At 44.6% G+C, this 20,000-nt stretch overlaps 1 protein-coding gene across 2 annotated transcripts in view; it reads right to left on the reverse strand.

Annotated features, from left to right (window-relative positions):
* The window catches only part of LOC110530698 (leucine-rich repeat and immunoglobulin-like domain-containing nogo receptor-interacting protein 3), a 112,451-nt gene that overhangs the window by 32,226 nt on the left and 60,225 nt on the right, over positions 1 to 20,000 (reverse strand). The window contains exon 2 of one of the 2 annotated variants that reach the window (XM_021613943.3): positions 5,176 to 5,264. The exons of the other annotated variant lie outside the window; for it this stretch is intronic. The gene's annotated coding sequence lies outside the window, so the exon portion shown is untranslated. The remainder of the gene's footprint in view (positions 1 to 5,175; positions 5,265 to 20,000) is intronic. 2 annotated transcript variants of the gene reach the window in all.

A 20,000-nucleotide genomic window follows, 5' to 3' on the forward strand; every position in this document is an offset into this window, starting at 1 on the left:
TGGGCTATCTTCTCTCTCTCTCTATACGTCTCTCTCTATATAGGTCTCTCTCTCTATAGGTCTCTCTCTCTATAGGTCTCTCTCTCTCTATAGGTCTCTCTCTCTATAGGTCTCTCTTTCTCTATGTCTCTCTGTCTCTCTCTCTCTCTCTATAGGTCTCTCTCTCTATTGGTCTCTCTCTCTCTATGTCTCTCTATGTCTCTCTATGTCTCTCTCTATAGGTCTCTCTCTCTATGTCTCTCTCTCTCTCTCTATAGGTCTCTCTCTATGTCTCTCTATGTCTCTATCTCTCTCTCTATAGGTCTCTTTCGCTCTCTCTCTCTCTCTCTCTCTAGGTCTCTCTCTCTCTCTATGTCTCTCTCTCTCTCTATAGGTCTCTCTCTATGTCTCTCTATGTCTCTCTCTCTCTCTCTATAGGTCTCTTTCGCTCTCTCTCTCTCTCTCTCTGGGTCTCTCTCTCTATAGGTCTATGGGTCTAAGCTGACAGCTGATGAGGGGGCTGGCTATTTGGGGGTGTCTGGTTTCTGGCACACTCCCACATACACACTATATTAATATGCATATAAGACTATGTGCAAAATGAGGTTTGGATGGGAACATTGAGGCTGCGTTTACTCAACTGATTATGGTCATCATGTCCAAATATCTGTATGTGCTGTATTGTTATGCATTTAGATACCTACTTAATCTACAGAGCCATAGAAACACAGAGATGACACACAGATGGTGGTCCAGGCGGGGGGGTGATGGGTCCAGGAGGAGAGAGGGAGGTGCTGGGTCCAGGAGGGGGGGTGATGGGTCCAGGAGGAGAGAGGGAGGTGCTGGGTCCAGGAGGAGAGAGGGAGGTGATGGTCCAGGAGGAGAGAGGGGGGTGCTGGGTCCAGGAGGAGAGAGGGAGGTGATGGATCCAGGCTGAGAGAGGGGGGTGCTGGGTCCAGGAGGAATGGGAGGTGATGGGTCCAGGAGGAGGGAGGGAGCTGATGGGTCCAGGACGAGAGAAGGAGGTAATGGGTCCAGGAGGTTTGAGGGAGGTTATGGATCCATGAGGAGGGAGGGTGATGGGTACAGGAGGAGTGGGTGGTGATGGGTCCAGGAAGATGGAGGGGGGGTGATGGATCCAGGAGGAGAGAGGGAGGTGATGGGTCCAGGAGGAGAACGGGAGATGATGGGTCCAGGAGGAGAGATGGAGGTGATGGGTCCAGGAGGAGAGAGGGAGGTGATGGGTCCAGGAGGAGGAGGGAGTGATGGATCCAGGAGGAGAGAGGAGGTGATGGGTACAGGAGGAAAGAGGAAGTGATGGGTCCAGGAGGAATGGGAGGTGATGGGTACAGGAGGAGAGAGGAAGTGATGGGTCCAGGAGGAGGGAGGGAGGTGATGGGTCTAGGAGGAATGGGAGGTGATGGGTCAAGTAGGAGAGAGAGAGGAGGTAATGGGTTCAGGAGGAGAGAAGGAGGTGATGGGTCCAGGAGGATGGAGGGAGGTGATGGATCAAGGAGGAGGGAGGGTGATGGGTCCAGGAGGAGAGAGGAGGTGATGAGTCCAGGAGTAGAAAGGAGGTGATGGGTCCAGGAGGAGGGAGCGAGGTGATGGGTCCAGGAGGAGGGAGGGAGGTGATGGGTCAAGAAGGAGAGAGGAGGTGATGGTTCCAGGAGGAGAGAAGGAGGTGATGGGTCCAGGAGGTTTGAGGGAGGTTATGGTTCCCTGAGGAGGGAGTGTGATGGGTACAGGAGGAGTGGGTGGTGATGGGTCCAGGAAGATGGAGGGGAGTGATGGATCCAGGAGGAGGGAGGGAGGTGATGGGTCCAGGAGGAGAAAGGAAGATGATGGGTCCTGGAGGAGAGAGGGAGGTGATGGGTCCAGGAGGAGAGAGGGAGGTGATGGGTCCAGGAGGAGGGAGGGAGTGATGGATCCAGGAGGAGAGAGGAGGTGATGGGTACAGGAGGAAAGAGGAAGTGATGGGTCCAGGAGGAGGGAGGGAGGTGATGGGTACAGGAGGAAATAGGACGTGATGGGTCCAGGAGGAGGGAGGGAGGTGATGGGTCCAGGAGGAGAAAGGAGGTGATGGGTCAAGGAGGAGAGAAGGAGGTGATGGGTCCAGGAGGAGTGGGTGGTGATGGATCCAGGAGGAGAGAGGAGGTGATGGGTCCAGAAGGAGAGAGGAGGTGATGGTCCAGGAGGATGGAGGGAGGTTATGATCCATGAGGAGGGAGGGTGGTGATGGGTCCAGGAGGAGAGAAGGAGGTGATGGGTCCAGGAGGGAGAGAGGGTGGTGATGGGTCCAGGAGGAGAGAAGGAGGTGATGGGTCCAGGAGGAGAGAGGGAGGTGATGGGTCCAGGAGGAGTGGGTGGTGATGGATCCAGGAGGAGAGAGGAGGTGATGGGTCCAGGAGGAGAGAAGAGGTGATGGTCCAGGAGGATGGAGGGAGGTTATGGATCCATGAGGAGGGAGGGTAATGGGTACAGGAGGAGTGGGTGGTGATGGATCCAGGAGGAGAGAGGAGGTGATGGGTCCAGAAGTAGAAAGGAGGTGATGGGTCCAGGAGGAGGGAGGGAGGTGATGGGTCCAGGAGGAGAGAGGAGGTGATGGTCCAGGAGGATGGAGGGAGGTTATGGATCCATGAGGAGGGAGGGTAATGGGTACAGGAGGAGTGGGTGGTGATGGGTCCAGGAGGAGAGAGGGAGGTGATGGGTCCAGGAGGAGAGAAGGAGGCGATGGGTCCAGGAGGAGAGAGGGAGCTGATGGGTCCAGGCGTAGGGAGGGAGTGATGGATCCAGGAGGAGAGAGGAGGTGATGGGTCCAGGAGAAGGGAGGGAGGTGATGGATCCAGGAGGAGAGAGGAGGTGATGGGTTCAGGAGGAGGGAGGGAGGTGATGGGTCCAGGAGGAGGGAGGGAGGTGATGGGTCCAGGAGGAGGAGGGAGGTGATGGGTCCAGGAGGACAGAGGGAGTTGATGGGTTCAGGAGGAGGGAGGGAGGTGATGTGTTCAGGTATAGAGAGGGAGGTGATGGGTCCAGGAGGAGGGAGGGAGGGAGGTGATTGATCCAGGAGGAGAGAGCGAGGTGATTGGTCCAGGAGGAGAGAGGAAGAGATAGGTCCAGGAGAAGGGAGGTGATGGGTCTTAGAGGAACAGGAGGTGATGGGTCCAGGAGGAGAGAGGGAGTTGATGGGTCCAGGAGGAGGAAGGGAGGTGATGGGTCCAGGGGGATGGAAGGAGGTGATGGATCCAGGAGGAGAGAAGGAGGTGATGGGTCCAGGAGGAGAAAAGACGTGATGGATCCAGGAGGAGAGAAGGAGGTGATGGGTCCAGGAAGAGAGAAGGAGGTGATGGGTCCAGGAGGAGAGTGGGAGGTGATGGGTCCAGGAGGAGGGAGGGAGTGATGGATCCAGGAGGAGAAAAGACGTGATGGATCCAGGAGGAGAGAAGGAGGTGATGGGTCCAGTAAGAGAGAAGGAGGTGATGGGTCCAGGAGGAGAGTGAGAGGTGATGGGTCCAGGAGGAGGGAGGGGGTGATGGATCCAGGAAGAGAGAGGAGGTGATGGGTCCAGGAGAAGGGAGGGAGGTGATGGATCCAGGAGGAGAGAGGAGGTGATGGGTCCAGGAGGAGGGAGGGAGGTTATGGGTCCAGGAGGAGGGAGGTGATGGGTCCAGGAGGAGAGATGGAGGAGATGTGTCCAGGAGGAATGGGAGGTGATGGGTCCAGGAGGAGAAAAGACGTGATGGATCCAGGAGGAGAGAAGGAGGTGATGGGTCCAGGAGGAGAGTGGGAGGTGATGGGTCCAGGAGGAGGGAGGGAGTGATGGATCCAGGAAGAGAGAGGAGGTGATGGGTCCAGGAGAAGGGAGGGGGGTGATGGATCCAGGAGGAGAGAGGAGGTGATTGGTCCAGGAGGAGGGAGGGAGGTAATTGGTTCAGGAGGAAAGAACGAGGTGATGGGTCCAAGAGGAGGGAGGGGGTGATGGGTAAGAGAAAAGGTTGGAGGTGGGTGATTCGTGACATGATTCAGCCCTGATTTTCCATGCCAATGTAATAATCTTGTTAATGAGATGATGCACACACACTCGTATGCACACACACACACACACACACACACACACACACACACACACACACACACACACCATCAGTCTGTCCTACAAGCTTGGCAAGTGTTCTCTACATCCCTGAAGGCCAGTACACCCCCGACGATGTGGCTGTTTGAAGATCTGCTGTTCCATAACACCATTATACAGTCACAAACTTTGTCTTGAGCCAGCCTGCTTTCAAGCCTGCTGACTGCAGAATGTGCGGAGCTGGGATAAATCAGCACACCCAGATCAGTGATGAGAGCTGTGAGAGAAATGGAGGGTTGGAATCTGGTCATCCCGCCTGCTGAAGCAGATTGAAACAGAGGTCTGTGAGTCCTTGCCAGGAAGCTTTTGTGTCCCACAACAGACATTCTGACCACACTGACCCCACAAGAATACATCCTCCCCACACTGCTGCGTGGGCGCTGCAGGAGAGTGAAGGCCTGCTGTTTTCATTCAAGACTCCAGAATGGGGGAGTTCAAAGGCAGTTGGGAAGAAGGTGATGTACACAACACGCTTTCCCTGGAAAGGGTCAATGAGGTGGGTCCAAATTGTTTGGTCCGGGCACTTCCCCAAAAGGCTGGTGGCGGTCACTGTACAAGCTGCTGAAGTACAGTTACAGACACAGGGACTTGGTAGTCCTGCTAAACTTCTGTCAAGAGTAGGCAAGATGGCCATCTGGATGACCAGGAAGAACTGTATACAGGGACAGTCTGTGGATGTGGTGGGCAAGGGGTTAGTGGCAGCCAGACGGAAGGTGGAGTTTGTTTTTCTACAGACTGGTGGGGAACCTCTTCAGACTTTGGGCCTTCAGGGGGCGTTGTGCTCTGTTGACGACGAGGGGGATCTGGAGCTGTCCTCTTAAACGCTGTCAAACTTCTGTTGTTTTTTACAGCCTGGTACACATGAGCACAGTGGTACATGATTTCTGAGGGTGGAATGTTCATGTACTGTAGGGTCTTGACCCAATAAAGGCCAAAACTCCATCCCACCAAAACAGGCTGACATTTCAGACTGTCTTTTCAAACAGCTCTTACAACCTTATATTGTGGGAATACTGTCTCCTATGAGCGAAAAGAGCTTCTAAACATCAGCTGGGATTGCTCACCTCAAACTGGACGAAGAGTTTTTCTTCAAAGAGTCGGACGCGAGCGATTCACTGTTGACATCCGACCAGGCCCCAATCCCAGTGATTCGCTGGAGAAGGAAACAGATTTCGAGGCAAAAGATCAGGGTGCCTTGTGAGGACCAGGCGATGAGTGACTAACCTGCCCTTGCCCTCCGTTCTGCTAGCTAATGTTCAATCGCTAGAAAATAAATGGGACGAACTGAAAGAACATACATCCTACCAACGGGACATTAAAAACTGTAATATTTTATGTTTCACCGAGTCGTGGCTGAACGACGACATTAAGAACATAGAGCTGGCTGATTATACACTCTATCGGCAAGGGGCTTATGAGTTTATGTAAACAACAGCTGGTGCATGATATCTAAGGAAGTCTCAAGGTCCTGCTCGCCTGAGGTTGAGTATCTTATGATAAGCTGGAGACCACACTATTTACCCAGAGAGTTTTCATCTGTATTTCTTGTAGTTGTCTACGTTGATTTATTTTACTAGGCATGTCAGTTAAGAAAACAATCTTATTTTCAATGATGGCCTAGGAACAGTGGGTTAACTGCCTTGGTCAGGGGCAGAACAACATATTTGTACCTTGTCAGCTTGGGGATTTGAATTTGCAACATTTCGGCTGCTAGTCCAACGCTCTAACCACTAGGAGACCCTGCCACCCCAGGCTACATACTAGAGCGAGGTTGTGCGAGGTTGTCAATTAAACCACACTAAATGAGCTGTATTCCACCATAAGCAAACAGGAAAACGCTCACCCAGAGGCGGCGCTCCTAGTGGCCGGGGACTTTAATGCAGGGAAACTTACATCAGTTTTACCTCATTTCTATCAACATGTTAAACGTGCAACCAGAGGGAAAAAAATTCTAGACCACCTCAACTCCACACACAGTGACGCGTACAAAGCTCTCCCTCGCCCTCCATATAGCAAATCTGACAATAACTCTGTCCTCCTGATTCCCGCTTACAAGCAAAAATGAAAGCAGGAAGCATCAGTGACTCGGTCTATAAAAAAATGGTCAGATGAAGCAGATGGTAAACTATAGGACTGCTTTGCTATCACAGACTGGAACATGTTCCGGGATTCTTCTGATGACATTGAGGAATACACCACATCAGTCACTGGCATCTTATTCTGTGAGAGAAATAAATATTCCAAACACAGTATGGGACAGTTGTGGGATGTGATAGATCCCAAATTAATACAACCAATAGCATCAAAATAACTTTTTAAGCAATGTGGCTGACGCAACAGACCAGAACATTTAGCTTAAAATGTTGATAAACTATTAGGCTATTTCTTCACAATATAAGTGCAGCAATGTGCACACATGGCAGTAGGCTATAAGCGCGTGACCACAAATGCAATTATGCATGTTATGCTTTTATTATAAAGGTACATTTTTATGGTGAAAATTATCTTCCCCAAACTTGAAACTCACGCACTGCTTCTGTATGCCAGAGGCTCTACACCACTCGTAAAGCAGATTAATGTGCTTAATTCTTCAGAAAAATAAGTGATTTGGCCACCTTAGTTGTGATACAAACCTTATCAAAACATATAGGCCTATAGGCTAGGCTACATGAGGTGTGCGACTATGATTAGAAAAATTCTAACAAAAAAAAGGCTTTGTTTCTTGCCTTACGCTGGGCATCATTCACAAATGATAATATATCCTTCACAAGTGATAGGCTGATATTGTCACCCATCACATTATTCTTGATTTTGTCTTGTCTTTACATATACTAAATAATATATGTGTTTTGATTTAGAATGGACCATTACAGCCCTAAGTACAATACAACATATTTGAAGTCGGAAGATTAAATACACTTTAGCCAAATACATTTAATCTCAGTTTTTCACAATTCCTGACATTTATTCCTAGTAAAAAATCCCAGTCTAAGGTCAGTTAGGATCACCACTTTATTTTAAGAATGTGCAATATTAGAATAATAGTAGAGAGTATAATTTATTTCAGCTTTTATTTCTATCATCACTTTCCCAGTGGGTCAGAAGTTTACATACACTCAATCAGTATTTGGCCCATTCCTCCTGACAGAGCTGTCACGTCACGTTTGTAGGCCTCCTTGCTCGCACACGCTTATTCAGTTCTTTCCACAAGTATTCTATAGGATTGAGGTCAGGGCTTTGTGATGGTCACTCCAATACCTTGACTTTGTTGTCCTTAAGCCATTTTGCCACACCTTTGGAAGTATGCTTGGGGTCATTGTCCATTTGGAAGACCCATTTGTGACCAAGCTTTATCTTCCTGACTGATGTCTTGAGATGTTGCTTCAATATATCCACATAATTTACCTGCCTCATGATGCCATCTATTTTGTGAAGTGCACCAGTTCCTCCTGCAGCAAAGCACCCCCACAACATGATGCTGCCACTCCTGTGCTTCACGGTAGGGATGGTGTTCTTCAGCTTACAAACCTCCCCCTTTTTCCTCCAAACATAACGGTGGTCATTATGGCCAAAAAGTTGTATTTTTGTTTCATCAGACCAGAGGACATTCCTCCAAAAAGTACGATCTTTGTCCCCATGTGCAGTTGCAAACTGTAGTCTGGCTTTTTTTATGGCAGTTTTGGAGCAGATGCTTCTTCCTTGCTGAGCTGCCTTCCGGTTATGTTGATATAGGACTCGTTTTACTGTGGATGTAGATACTTTTGTACCTGTTTCCTCCAGCATCTTCACAAGGTCCTTTGCTGTTATTCTGGGATTGATTTGCACTTTTTGCACCAAAGTACGTTCATCCCTAGGACAGAACGTGTCTCCTTCCTGAGTGGAATGTTCATGGTCCCATGGTGTTTATACTTGCATACTATTGTTTGTGCAGATGAACGTGGTACCTTCAGGCATTTGGAAATTGCTCCCAAGGATGAACCAGACTTGTGGAGGTCTACAATATTTTTCTGAGGATTTTCTCATGATGTCAAGCAAAGAGGCACTGAGTGTGAAGGTAGGCCTTGAAATACATCCACAGGTACACCTCCAATTGACTCAAATGATGTCTATTAGCCTATCAGAAATTTCTAAAGCCATGACATCGTATTCTGGAATTTAACTGTTTAAAGGCACAGTCAACTTAGTGTGTATAACTTCTGACCCACTGGAATTGTGATATAGTGAATTATAAGTGAAATAATCTGTCTGTAAACAATTGTTGGAAAAATTACTTGTGTCATGCACAAAGTAGATGTCCTAACCGACTTGCCAAAACTATAGTTTGTTAACAATACATCTGTGGAGTGGTTGAAAAACGAGTTTTAATGACTCCAACCTAAGTGTATGTAAACTTCCGACTTCAACTGTATATTGTGGCAGACGGCAGGGAGTGGTGAGGGGAGTGGTAATTGAGGAGAGATATCTTGCAGGTAACTGGCTCCACCTCCAAGCCTTATTTGGACTTCCTGCCCCAACGAGGAGAGGCTGTGGTTGTTCAGCCAGGGAGTGCTCGGGGATAACGGTGGAAGCAGCCTGCACAAAGGGGCAGAGTAGAAGAGAACCAAGAATGTTGTGGGAGAAGATGAATAGTGGGAAAAGAGAGCATATCATCTGTGAGATTACACGTTGTGACCTCGACTGTCGGACTAACCCCCTTGTGTACCGGACCGGATTGGCTGTGGACCTGAGTGTGAGGATTACCCCTGGAAACAGAACAGACAAAGAGAACAGCTTGTGGACTGTGCGGTGATTGGTGAATTCCCCCTTCTTTCCCCGTGTATGAAAATCCCTAATAAACTTCCCCTTTGCATTCTATTTGTGCTACTGGTGCCTGTTTTGATATTGTACTTGATGACGTGGAAACCCCACATTCTTGATCATGCTACTATTGAACTTTGAACTTTGCGACCTTTTGCCACATTTCAGGCTTCAAACATAAAGATATAAAACTGTATTTTTTTGTGAAGAATCAACAACAAGTGGGACACAATCATGAAGTGGAACGACATTTATTGGATATTTCAAACTTTTTTAACAAATCAAAAACTTAAAAATTGGGCGTGCAAAATTATTCAGCCCCTTTACTTTCAGTGCAGCAAACTCTCTCCAGAAGTTCAGTGAGGATCTCTGAATGATCCAATGTTGACCTAAATGACTAATGATGATAAATTCAATCCACCTGTGTGTAATCAAGTCTCCGTATAAATGCACCTGCACTGTTATAGTCTCAGAGGTCCGTTAAAAGCGCAGAGAGCATCATGAAGAACAAGGAACACACCAGGCAGGTCCGAGATACTGTTGTGAAGAAGTTTAAAGCCGGATTTGGATACAAAAAGATTTCCCAAGCTTTAAACATCCCAAGGAGCACTGTGCAAGTGATAATATTGAAATGGAAGGAGTATCAGACCACTGCAAATCTACCAAGACCTGGCCGTCCCTCTAAACTTTCAGCTCATACAAGGAGAAGACTGATCAGAGATGCAGCCAATAGGCCCATGGTCACTCTGGATGAACTGCAGAGATCTACAGCTGAGGTGGGAGACTCTGTCCATAGGACAACAATCAGTCATATATTGCACAAATCTGGCCTTTATGGAAGAGTGGCAAGAAGAAAGCCATTTCTTAAAGATATCCATAAAAAGTGTTGTTTAAAGTTTGCCACAAGCCACCTGGGAGACACACCAAACATGTGGAAGAAGGTGCTCTGGTCAGATGAAACCAAAATTGAACTTTTTGGCAACAATGCAAAACGTTATGTTTGGCGTAAAAGCAACACAGCTCATCACACTAAACACACCATCCCCACTGTCAAACATGGTGTTGGCAGCATCATGGTTTGGGCCTGCTTTTCTTCAGCAGGGACAGGGAAGATGGTTAAAATTGATGGGAAGATGGATGGAGCCAAATACAGGACCATTCTGGAAGAAAACCTGATGGAGTCTGCAAAAGACCTGAGACTGGGACGGAGATTTGTCTTCCAACAAGACAATGATCCAAAACATAAAGCAAAATCTACAATGGAATGGTTCAAAAATAAACATATCCAGGTGTTAGAATGGCCAAGTCAAAGTCCAGACCTGAATCCAATCGAGAATCTGTGGAAATAACTGAAAACTGCTGTTCACAAATGCTCTCCATCCAACCTCACTGAGCTCGAGCTGTTTTGCAAGGAGGAATGGGAAAAAATTTCAGTCTCTCGATGTGCAAAACTGATAGAGACATACCCCAAGCGACTTACAGCTGTAATCGCAGCAAAAGGTGGCGCTACAAAGTATTAATTTAAGGGGGCTGAATAATTTTCCACGCCCAATTTTTCAGTTTTTGATTTGTTAAAAAAGTTTGAAATATCCAATAAATGTCGTTCCACTTCATGATTGTGTCCCACTTGTTGTTGATTCTTCACAAAAAAATACAGTTTATATCTTTATGTTTGAAGCCTGAAATGTGGCAAAAGGTCGCAAAGTTCAAGGGGGCCGAATATTTTCGCCAAATTGTCCAGACCGCTTTGAAATAATTCTTCATCACTAAAGCTTTATTAAAAGATCAAGTTGGCAGCAGCAGAACAGCGAGCGGACAGCCCCTTGGGGTGCCTCTAGAGATCTCTGAGTAATTAGGAAAAAAACTAAAATTGTTACTTTCATGCCAGTTCTCTCCTGCAATCGCTCTAGGCTTGTTAAAACAGAGCCCTGTGTGATTGGACATAGTTTTTATGCTGAGCCGTTAAATAAAGTAAAGTACTACTTCTGGGAAAAGAAACATAACAACTCCTCAACATTCCTCCAAGATTACACTGTTAAGCTGCCACACAGCTGATCGCCGCTGTTAATGACACACATGGGTAATTCCTTGCCAGTGGAGGCTCCCCAGAGGAGGAAGGGGAGAACCATCCCTCTCAGTGAAGTTTATTTTTAAAAAATTTATATTTTAAATGTTTTTTTTTCTCTAAAAAACTATACTAAATATAATCACGTCACCAAATAATTGATTAAAACACATTAATTTGCAAAGAAGGTCTACAGTAGCCTCAACAGCACTCTATAGGTTAGCATCATGGTGTAGCCGGAGGACAGCTAGCTTCAGTCCTCTGAGTACATTGTCTTTAATACAAAACCTAGGAGGCTCATGGTTCTCACACCTTCCACACTTGCACAGTAATTATGGCAACTTCCAGAAAACGTCCTCCAACCTATCAAAGCTCTTGCAGCATGAACGGAGATGTTTTCCACACAATCAGAGGATCAGAGAATGTATATAGTTCTGGAAGCCTAAGCTACAGCTAGCTAGCACTGCAGTGCATAACATGTGAGTAGTTGACTCAAAGACAGAGAAAGAAAATAGTTGAAAAGATTTGAAAAAAAATATTTCTTATTAAATGAAGGAGAAGCAAGAGAGAAATAGAGAGAGAGAGTTTGTAATTTTTTTCACTTTCAGTTTCACTTACTTACTTAGCTAGCTAATGCAGCTAGATAGTTTAGCCTACTGAAACACCCTGCTCAAACAGAGGGATGCTATGTTAGCTAGCTGGCTACTATCCAAAGCAACACTGGAACTCTTCCAAGTGAAGGTAAGCTTTTGGTTCTAGAGACGGAATCTAAAATAAAAATCCAGAAAATCACATTGTATGATTTTTAAGTAATTTGCATTTTATTGCATGACATAAGTATTTGATCACCTACCAACCAGTAAGAATTCCGGCTCTCACAGACCTGTTAGTTTTTCTTTAAGAAGCCCTCCTGTTCTCCACTCTTTACCTGTATAAAAGACACCTGTCTACACACTCAATCAAACAGACTCCAACCTCTCCACAATGGCCAAGACCAGAGAGCTGTGTAAGGACATCAGGGATAAAATTGTAGACCTGCACAAGGCTGGGATGGGCTACAGGACAATAGGCAAGCAGCTTGGTGAGAAGGCAACAACTGTTGGCGCAATTATTAGAAAATGGAAGGAGTTCAAGATGACGATCAATCACCCTCGGTCTGGGGCTCCATGCAAAATCTCACTACGTGGGGCATCAATGAACACGAGGAAGGTGAGGGATCAGCCCAGAACTACACGGCAGGACCTGGTCAATGACCTGAAGAGAGCTGGGACCACAGTCTCAAAGAAAACCATTGGTAACACACTACGCCGTCATGGATTAAAATCCTGCAGCGCATGCAAGGTCCCCCTGCTCAAGCCAGCGCATGTCCAGGCCCATCTGAAGTTTGCCAATGGCCATCTGGATGATCCAGAGGAGGAATGGGAGAAGGTCATGTGGTCTGATGAGACAAAAATATAGCTTTTTGGTCTAAACTCCACTCGCGGTGTTTGGAGGAAGAAGAAGGATGAGTACAACCCCAAGAACACCATCCCAACCGTGAAGCATGGAGGTGGAAACATCATTCTTTGTGGATGATTTTCTGCGAAGGGGACAGGACGACTGCACCGTATTGAGGGGAGGATGGATGGGGCTATGTATCGCAAGATCTTGGCCAACAACCTCCTTCCCTCAGAAAGAGCATTGAAGATGGGTCGTGGCTGGGTCTTCCAGCATGACAACGACCCAAAACACACAGCCAGGGCAACTAAGGAGTGGCTCCGTAAGAAGCAGCTCAAGGTCCTGGAGTGGCCTAGCCAGTCTCCAGACTTGAACCCAATAGAACATCTTTGGAGGGAGCTGAAAGTCCGTATTGCCCAGCGACAGCCCCGAAACCTGAAGGATCTGAAGAAGGTCTGTATGGAGGAGTGGGCCAAAATCCCTGCTGCAGTGTGTGCAAACCTGGTCAAGAACTACAGGAAACGTATGATCTCTGTAATTGCAAACAACGGTTTCTGTACCAAATATTAAGTTCTGCTTTTCTGATGTATCAAAAACTTATGTCATGCAATAAAATGCAAATGAATTACTTTAAAATCATACAATGTGATTTTCTGTATTTTTGTTTTAGATTCCGTCTCTCACAGTTGAAGTGTACATATGATAAAAATTACAGACCTCTACATGCTTTGTAGGTAGGAAAACCTGCAAATCGGCAGTGTATCAAACACTTGTTCTCCCCACTGTATATTTATACCCTTTACTGGGTGGAGTCATCTCCATGCACATCCAGACAGCCAATACATATTTATTGCTAGGCAGGAACTTAAGTGGTTCCTCTCATTGGTGTAGTCATGGCCCTGCCTCCTATGTGTGTATGTCATAGGACTGTTTTTCTCCCTTCATCTGACCTGACCTTGGCCCACATTCATCACTCCTCCCTAATCCACAGCTATACAACCTTATCAGTGACTGAAACTAGACCATTGCCCTTCTCCTCTCCATCGGATACTTAAGCAATAAGGCCCGAGGAGGTATGGCACATGGACAACATACCACGGCTAAGAGCTGTTCTTAAGCTCGACACAACGCAGAGTGCCTGGACACAGTCCTTAGCCGTGGTCTATTGGCTATATTCCACAAACTCCCGAGGTGCCTTATTGCTATTAAAAGTAGAGCGTGATAAAGGAGAGAGAATAGTAGAGAATGATAAAGTAGAGAGTGATAAAAGAGAGAGAGAAAAGTAGAGTGATAAAGGAGAGAGTGATAAAGGACAGAGAGAGAAGTAGAGAATGATAAAGTAGAGAGTGATAAAGGAGAGAGAGAAGTAGAGAATGACAAAGTAGAGAGTGATAAAGGAGAGAGAGAAGTAGAGAGTGATAAAGGACAGAGAGAGAAGTAGAGCGTGATAAAGGAGAGAGAATAGTAGAGAATGATAAAGTAGAGAGTGATAAAAGAGAGAGAGAGAAAAGTAGAGTGATAAAGGAGAGAGTGATAAAGTAGAAAGTGATAAAGGAGAGAGAGAAAAGGAGAGAGGGACTAACGAGAGATAAAAGTAGAGAGTGATAAAGAAGAGAGATTTAAGGAGAGAGAAAGTAGAGAGTGATAAAGTAGAGAGTGATAAAGAAGAGAGATAAAATGAGAGAGAGATAAAGGAGAGAGTGATAAAGGAGAGAGTGATAAGGAAGAGAGATCAAAGAAGATAGAGATAAATGAGAGAGTGATAAAGGAGAAAGTGATAAAGTAGAGAGTGATAAAGGAGAGAGTGATAAAGTAGAGACTGATAAAGGAGAGATTGATAAAGTAGAGAGTGATAAAGGAGAGAGAGAAAAAGAGAGAGAGAAAAGGAGAGAGTGATAAAGGAGAGAGTGATAAAGTAGAGAGTGATAAAGGAGAGAGAGAGATGAAGGAGAGAGAAAAAAGTAGAGAGTGATAAAGTAGAGAGTGATAAAGGAGAGAGTGATAAAGGAGAGAGAGAAAGAGAGAGAGAGAAAGGGAGAGAGTGATAAAGGAGAGAGTGATAAAGTAGAGAGTGATAAAGGAGAGAGAGAGAGGAAGGAGAGAGAAAAAAGTAGAGAGTGATAAAGTAGAGAGTGATAAAGTAGAGAGTGATAAAGTAGAGAGTGATAAAGGAGAGAGTGATAAAGGAGAGAGTGATAAAGAAGAGAGTGATAAAGGAGAGAGAGAGATGAAGGAGAGAGAAAAAAGTAGAGAGTGATAAAGGAGAGAGAGAGATGAAGGAGAGAGAAAAAAGTAGAGAGTGATAAAGTAGAGCGTGATAAAGTAGAGAGTAGTAAAGTAGAGACTGATAAAGGAGAGATTGATAAAGGAGAGAGTGATAAAGGAGAGAGAGAAAAAGAGAGAGAGAAAAGGAGAGAGTGATAAAGGAGAGAGTGATAAAGTAGAGAGTGATAAAGGATAGAGAGAGATGAAGGAGAGAGAAAAAAGTAGAGAGTGATAAAGTAGAGAGTGATAAAGTAGAGAGTGATAAAGTAGAGACTGATAAAGGAGAGAGTGATAAAGTAGAGAGTGATAAAGAAGAGAGAGAAAAAGAGAGAGAGATGAAGGAGAGAGTGATAAAGGAGAGAGTGATGAAGTAGAGAGTGATAAAGGAGAGAGAGAGATGAAGGAGAGAGAAAAAAGTAGAGAGTGATAAAGTAGAGAGTGATAAAGTAGAGAGTGATAAAGGAGAGAGTGATAATGGAGAGAGAGGGATGAAGGAAAGAGAAAAAAGTAGATAGTGATAAAGAAGAGAGGTAAAGGGAGAGAGGGATGAAGAAGAGAGATAAAAGTAGAGAGTGATAAAGTATGTGTGTGTGTGTGTCTGTGTGTGTGTGTCGGGATTAAGTCACTTATTCAGGCACGCGATTGTTTGTGCTGCAGTCCAATTAGCTAGTGAGAGTGGAGGTTATTTAGAATTAGGATGACAGAGAGTGAGAAAGAGAGATACAGAGAGATAGAGAGATACAGAGGGATAGAGATACGCACTACCCTCTGTATCACTTTTGTAAATGCTCTACCTCACTTACTTTGGCAATGTTAATAAAGCCCATTGAATTGAATTGAATTGATACAGAGAGATAGAGATGCAGAGAGAGCGAGAAAAGGAGATACAGATGGATAGAGATACAGAGAGAGATACAGAGATAGAGAGAAAGAGAGATACAGAGACAGAGATAGAGAAAGAGAGATACAGAAAGATATATATATATATATATATATATATATATATATATATATATATATATATATATATACATGGAGAGAGACAGAGATCGAGACAGAGAGAGAGAAAGAGAGATACAGAAAGAGAGATGTATATATACACAGTGAGAGACAGAGAGAGAAAGGGATCCGGAGATAGAGACAGAGAGAGAGAAAGGGAGATACAGAAAGAGAGATGTATATATACACAGTGAGAGACAGAGAGAGAAAGGGATACAGAGATAGAGACAGAGAGAGAGAAAGAGAGATACAGAAAGAGAGATGTATATATACACAGTGAGAGACAGAGGGAGAAAGGGATACAGAGATAGAGACAGAAACACAGAAAGAGAAAGGGTGAGACAGTGATACAGAGAGAAAGTCAGAGACAGAGAAACATAGATAACCCCTAAAAAACTCTGATGTTACCCTGAAGCTATAGTTCTAAAACACAAGAAAGCCAAAGGCCGTGACAAAACACAAAAGACTATCACTGATAAAATGGTCTGAGAGAGAGATAGAAAACAGGACAGGGAATTAGGATCTGTCAAACACCAAAGTGATTGCTGTGATTGACAATGATGTGACAGGAAATGACAGAGTTCCTATCTGATGCAATTTCCTTGTAAATGACTAATGACTGGTTAGTAACAAAATGGTGGGTGAGGTGAAAGAGTGGTCATTTGCAAAAACATCACGTTCTCACGTTACCAACAGACCAGCTATAGATTGATGATAAGAGGAATTATGGGGAAAGAAACATTTTACCTTAAGGGATTTCACCTGAAAGAGACGAGTCCTATTCACCCTGTGTGTATCAAATTGTGTGTGTCTGTGCGCTCAAGTGTGTGTGAGTATTTGTCTGTGTGTCTATTTGTCTGTGTGTGTGCGCGCGTTAATTTCCTCAGGATTTTTTTTTTTTTTTTTTTTACTTCATAGAGAGTGGCCCCTCTAACACCTTGTGTGTGTGTGTGTGTGTGTGTGTGTGTGTGTGTGTGTGTGTGTGTGTGTGTGTGTGTGTGTGTGTGTGTGTGTGTGTGTGTGTAGAAAATAAATTAATTCCATCCTATTTTTTGTTAGACAGGTGAAAGCCAAAAGGGGAATTTAAAACCTGAGGCAATCAGCTTCTCACTACAGCTGTGACTTAATCACTGAGGAGAGGGGGAAGAGAGGAGGAGTGTCTGTGAAAGGGTGCAAGAGAGATCGTGATAGTGAATAGAGAGAGAGATAAACAGAGAGAGAGGTAGAGCGAGGTAGAGAGAGAGAGAGAGAGATCGTGATAGTGAATAGAGAGAGATAAACAGAGAGAGAGGTAGAGAGAGGTAGAGATAGAGAGAGATAGTGATAGTGAATAGAGAGAGAGATAAACAGAGAGAGGTAGAGAGAGAGAGAGAGAGATAGTGATAGTGAATAGAGAGAGAGATAAACAGAGAGAGAGGTAGAGAGAGAGAGAGAGATAGTGATAGTGAATAGAGAGAGAGATAAACAGAGAGAGAGAGGTAGAGAGAGAGAGAGAGAGATAGTGATAGTGAATAGAGAGAGAGATAAACAGAGAGAGAGGTAGAGAGAGAGAGAGAGAAGGGTGATGAGGAGGAGAGGGATAGACACTTAGAGAGAGAGTAATGACAGGGGGAAGGTCAACTCCATTCCAGACAGAGCCAATCTAATGATGCAAAACAGCTTGTATATCATCCTTCATACTACAGCAGAGCACAGTCCTGCCCCAACACCAAGGTTTCTATTCAATCAAACATGCATTGTGGTATTGACAGTGCATCTCTTTTCCCCATGGTTAAATAAAATCATATATTTTATTTAAGGCTACTTAAAAAAATAAATGAGAGAGAGAGAGAGAGAAAACAGGACAGGGAATTAGGATCTGTCAAACACCAAACTGATTGCTGTGATCAACAATGATGTGACAGAGTTCCTATGACTGTCACGCCCTGACCGTAGAGAGCGTTTTATGTCTCTATTTTGGTTTGGTCAGGGTGTGATTTGGGTGGGCAGTCTATGTTCTATGTTTTTCTATTTCTGTGTTTGGCCGGGTGTGGTTCTCAATCAGAGGCAGCTGTCTATCATTGTCTCTGATTGAGAATCATACTTAGGTAGCCTTTTCCCACCTGTGTGTTGTGGGTAATTATTTTTCCGTGTGTGTTTGTGTGCACCTTGGTTGCATCACGGTCTTATCAGGGTCTTTGCTGTTTACCTGTTTGTTTTTTGGTTGTTTCGGTTTCACTTTCATTAAAAGATGTGGAACTACATGCACGCTGTGCCTTGGTTGATTTATGACAGGGAGTTTGGATAGCGAGCGTGACATTGGCCCCTTGTAGACTCACCTTTTTTAGCATATACAATTGAAGTCAGAAGTTTACATACACCTTAGCTAAATACATTTAAACTCAGTTTTTCACAATTCCTGACATTTAATCCTAGTAAAAATTCTCTGTCTTAGGTCAGTTAGGATCACCACTTTATTTTAAGAATATGAAATGTCAGAATAATAGTAGAGAGAATGATTTATTTAAGCTTTTATTTCTTTCATCACTTCCCAGTGGGTCAGAAGTTTACATACACTCAATTAGTATTTGGTAGCATTGCCTTTAAATTGTTTAACTTGGGTCAAACGTTTTGGGTAGCTTCCCACAATAAGTTGGGTGAATTTGGGCCCATTCCTCCTGACAGAGCTGGTGTAACTGAGTCAGGTTTGTAGGCCTCTGCTCACACACGCTTTTTCAATTCTGCTCACATATTTTCTATAGGGTTGAGGTCAGGGCTTTGTGATGGCCACTCCAATACATTGACTTTGTTGTCCTTAAGCCATTTTGCCACAACTTTGGAAGTATGCTTGGGGTCATTGTCCATTTGGAAGACTCATTTGCGACTAAGCTCTAACTTCCTGACTGATGTCTTGAGATGTTTCTTCAATATATCCACATAATTTTCCTTCTTTCCTCATGAAGCCATCTATTTTGTGAAGGGCACCAGTCCCTCCTGCAGCAACGCACCCCAACAACATGATGCAGTCACCACCGTGCTTCATGGTTGGGATGGTGTCTTCAGCTGGCAAGTTCCCCCCTTTTTCCTCCAAACATAACGATGGTCATTATGGCCAAACAGTTCTATTTTTGTTTCATCAGACCAGAGGACATTTCTCCAAAAAGTACAATGTGCAGTTGCAAATCGTAGTCTGGCTTCTTTATGGCGGTTTTGGAGCAGTGGCTTCTTCCTTTCCGGTTATGTGGATATAGGACTCGTTATACTGTGGATATAGATCATTTTGCACCTGTTTCATCCAGCATCTTCACAAGGTCCTTTGCTGTTGTTCTGGGATTGATTTGCACTTTTTGCACCAAAGTACTTTCATCTCTAGGAGACAGAACACGTCTCCTTCCTGAGTGGAATGACGGCTGCGTGGTCCCATGGTGTTTATACTTGCGTTCCGTTGTTTGTACAGATGAACGTGGTACCTTCAGGCGTTTGTAAATTGCTCCCAAGGATGAACCAGACTTGTGGAGGTCTACAATATTTATACGAGGTCTTGGCTAATTTCTTTTGATTTTCCCATGATGTCAAGCAAAGAGGCACCTAGTTTGAAGGTAGGCCTTGAAATACGTCAACAGGTACACCTCCAATTGACTCAGGCTAATTGACATAATTTATCAGAAGCTTCTACAGCCTTGACAACATTTTCTGGAGTTTTCATAGCTGTTTAAAGGCACAGTCAACTTAGTGTATGTAAACTTCTGACCCACTGGAATTGCGATCCAGTGAATTATAAGTGAAAATAATCTGTCTGTAAACAATTGTTGGAAAAACTACTTGTGTCATGCACAAAGTAGATGTCCTAACCGACTTGCCAAAACTGTAGTTTGTTAACAAGAAATGTGTGGAGAGGTTGGAATACACGTTTTAATGACTCCAATAAAAGTGTATGTAAACATCCAACTTCAACTGTATGTAAACATCCGACTTCAACTGTATGTAAACTCCTGACTTCAACTGTATGTAAACTCCTGACTTCAACTGTATGTAAACATCTGACTTCAACTGTATGTAAACTCCTGACTTCAACTGTATGTAAACATCTGACTTCAACTGTATGTAAACTCCTGACTTCAACTGTATGTAAACATCTGACTTCAACTGTATGTAAACTTCTGACTTCAACTGTATGTAAACTTCTGACTTCAACTGTATGTAAACTTCTGACTTCAACTGTATGTAAACATCCGACTTCAACTGTATGTAAACTTCTGACTTCAACTGTATGTAAACTTCTGACTTCAACTGTATGTAAACATCCGACTTCAACTGTATGTAAACTTCTGACTTCAACTGTATGTA

This window comes from Oncorhynchus mykiss, chromosome 8, assembly GCF_057628025.1.
Source record: "Oncorhynchus mykiss isolate SJ-2025 chromosome 8, ASM5762802v1, whole genome shotgun sequence".
Lineage (NCBI taxonomy): Eukaryota > Metazoa > Chordata > Actinopteri > Salmoniformes > Salmonidae > Oncorhynchus > Oncorhynchus mykiss.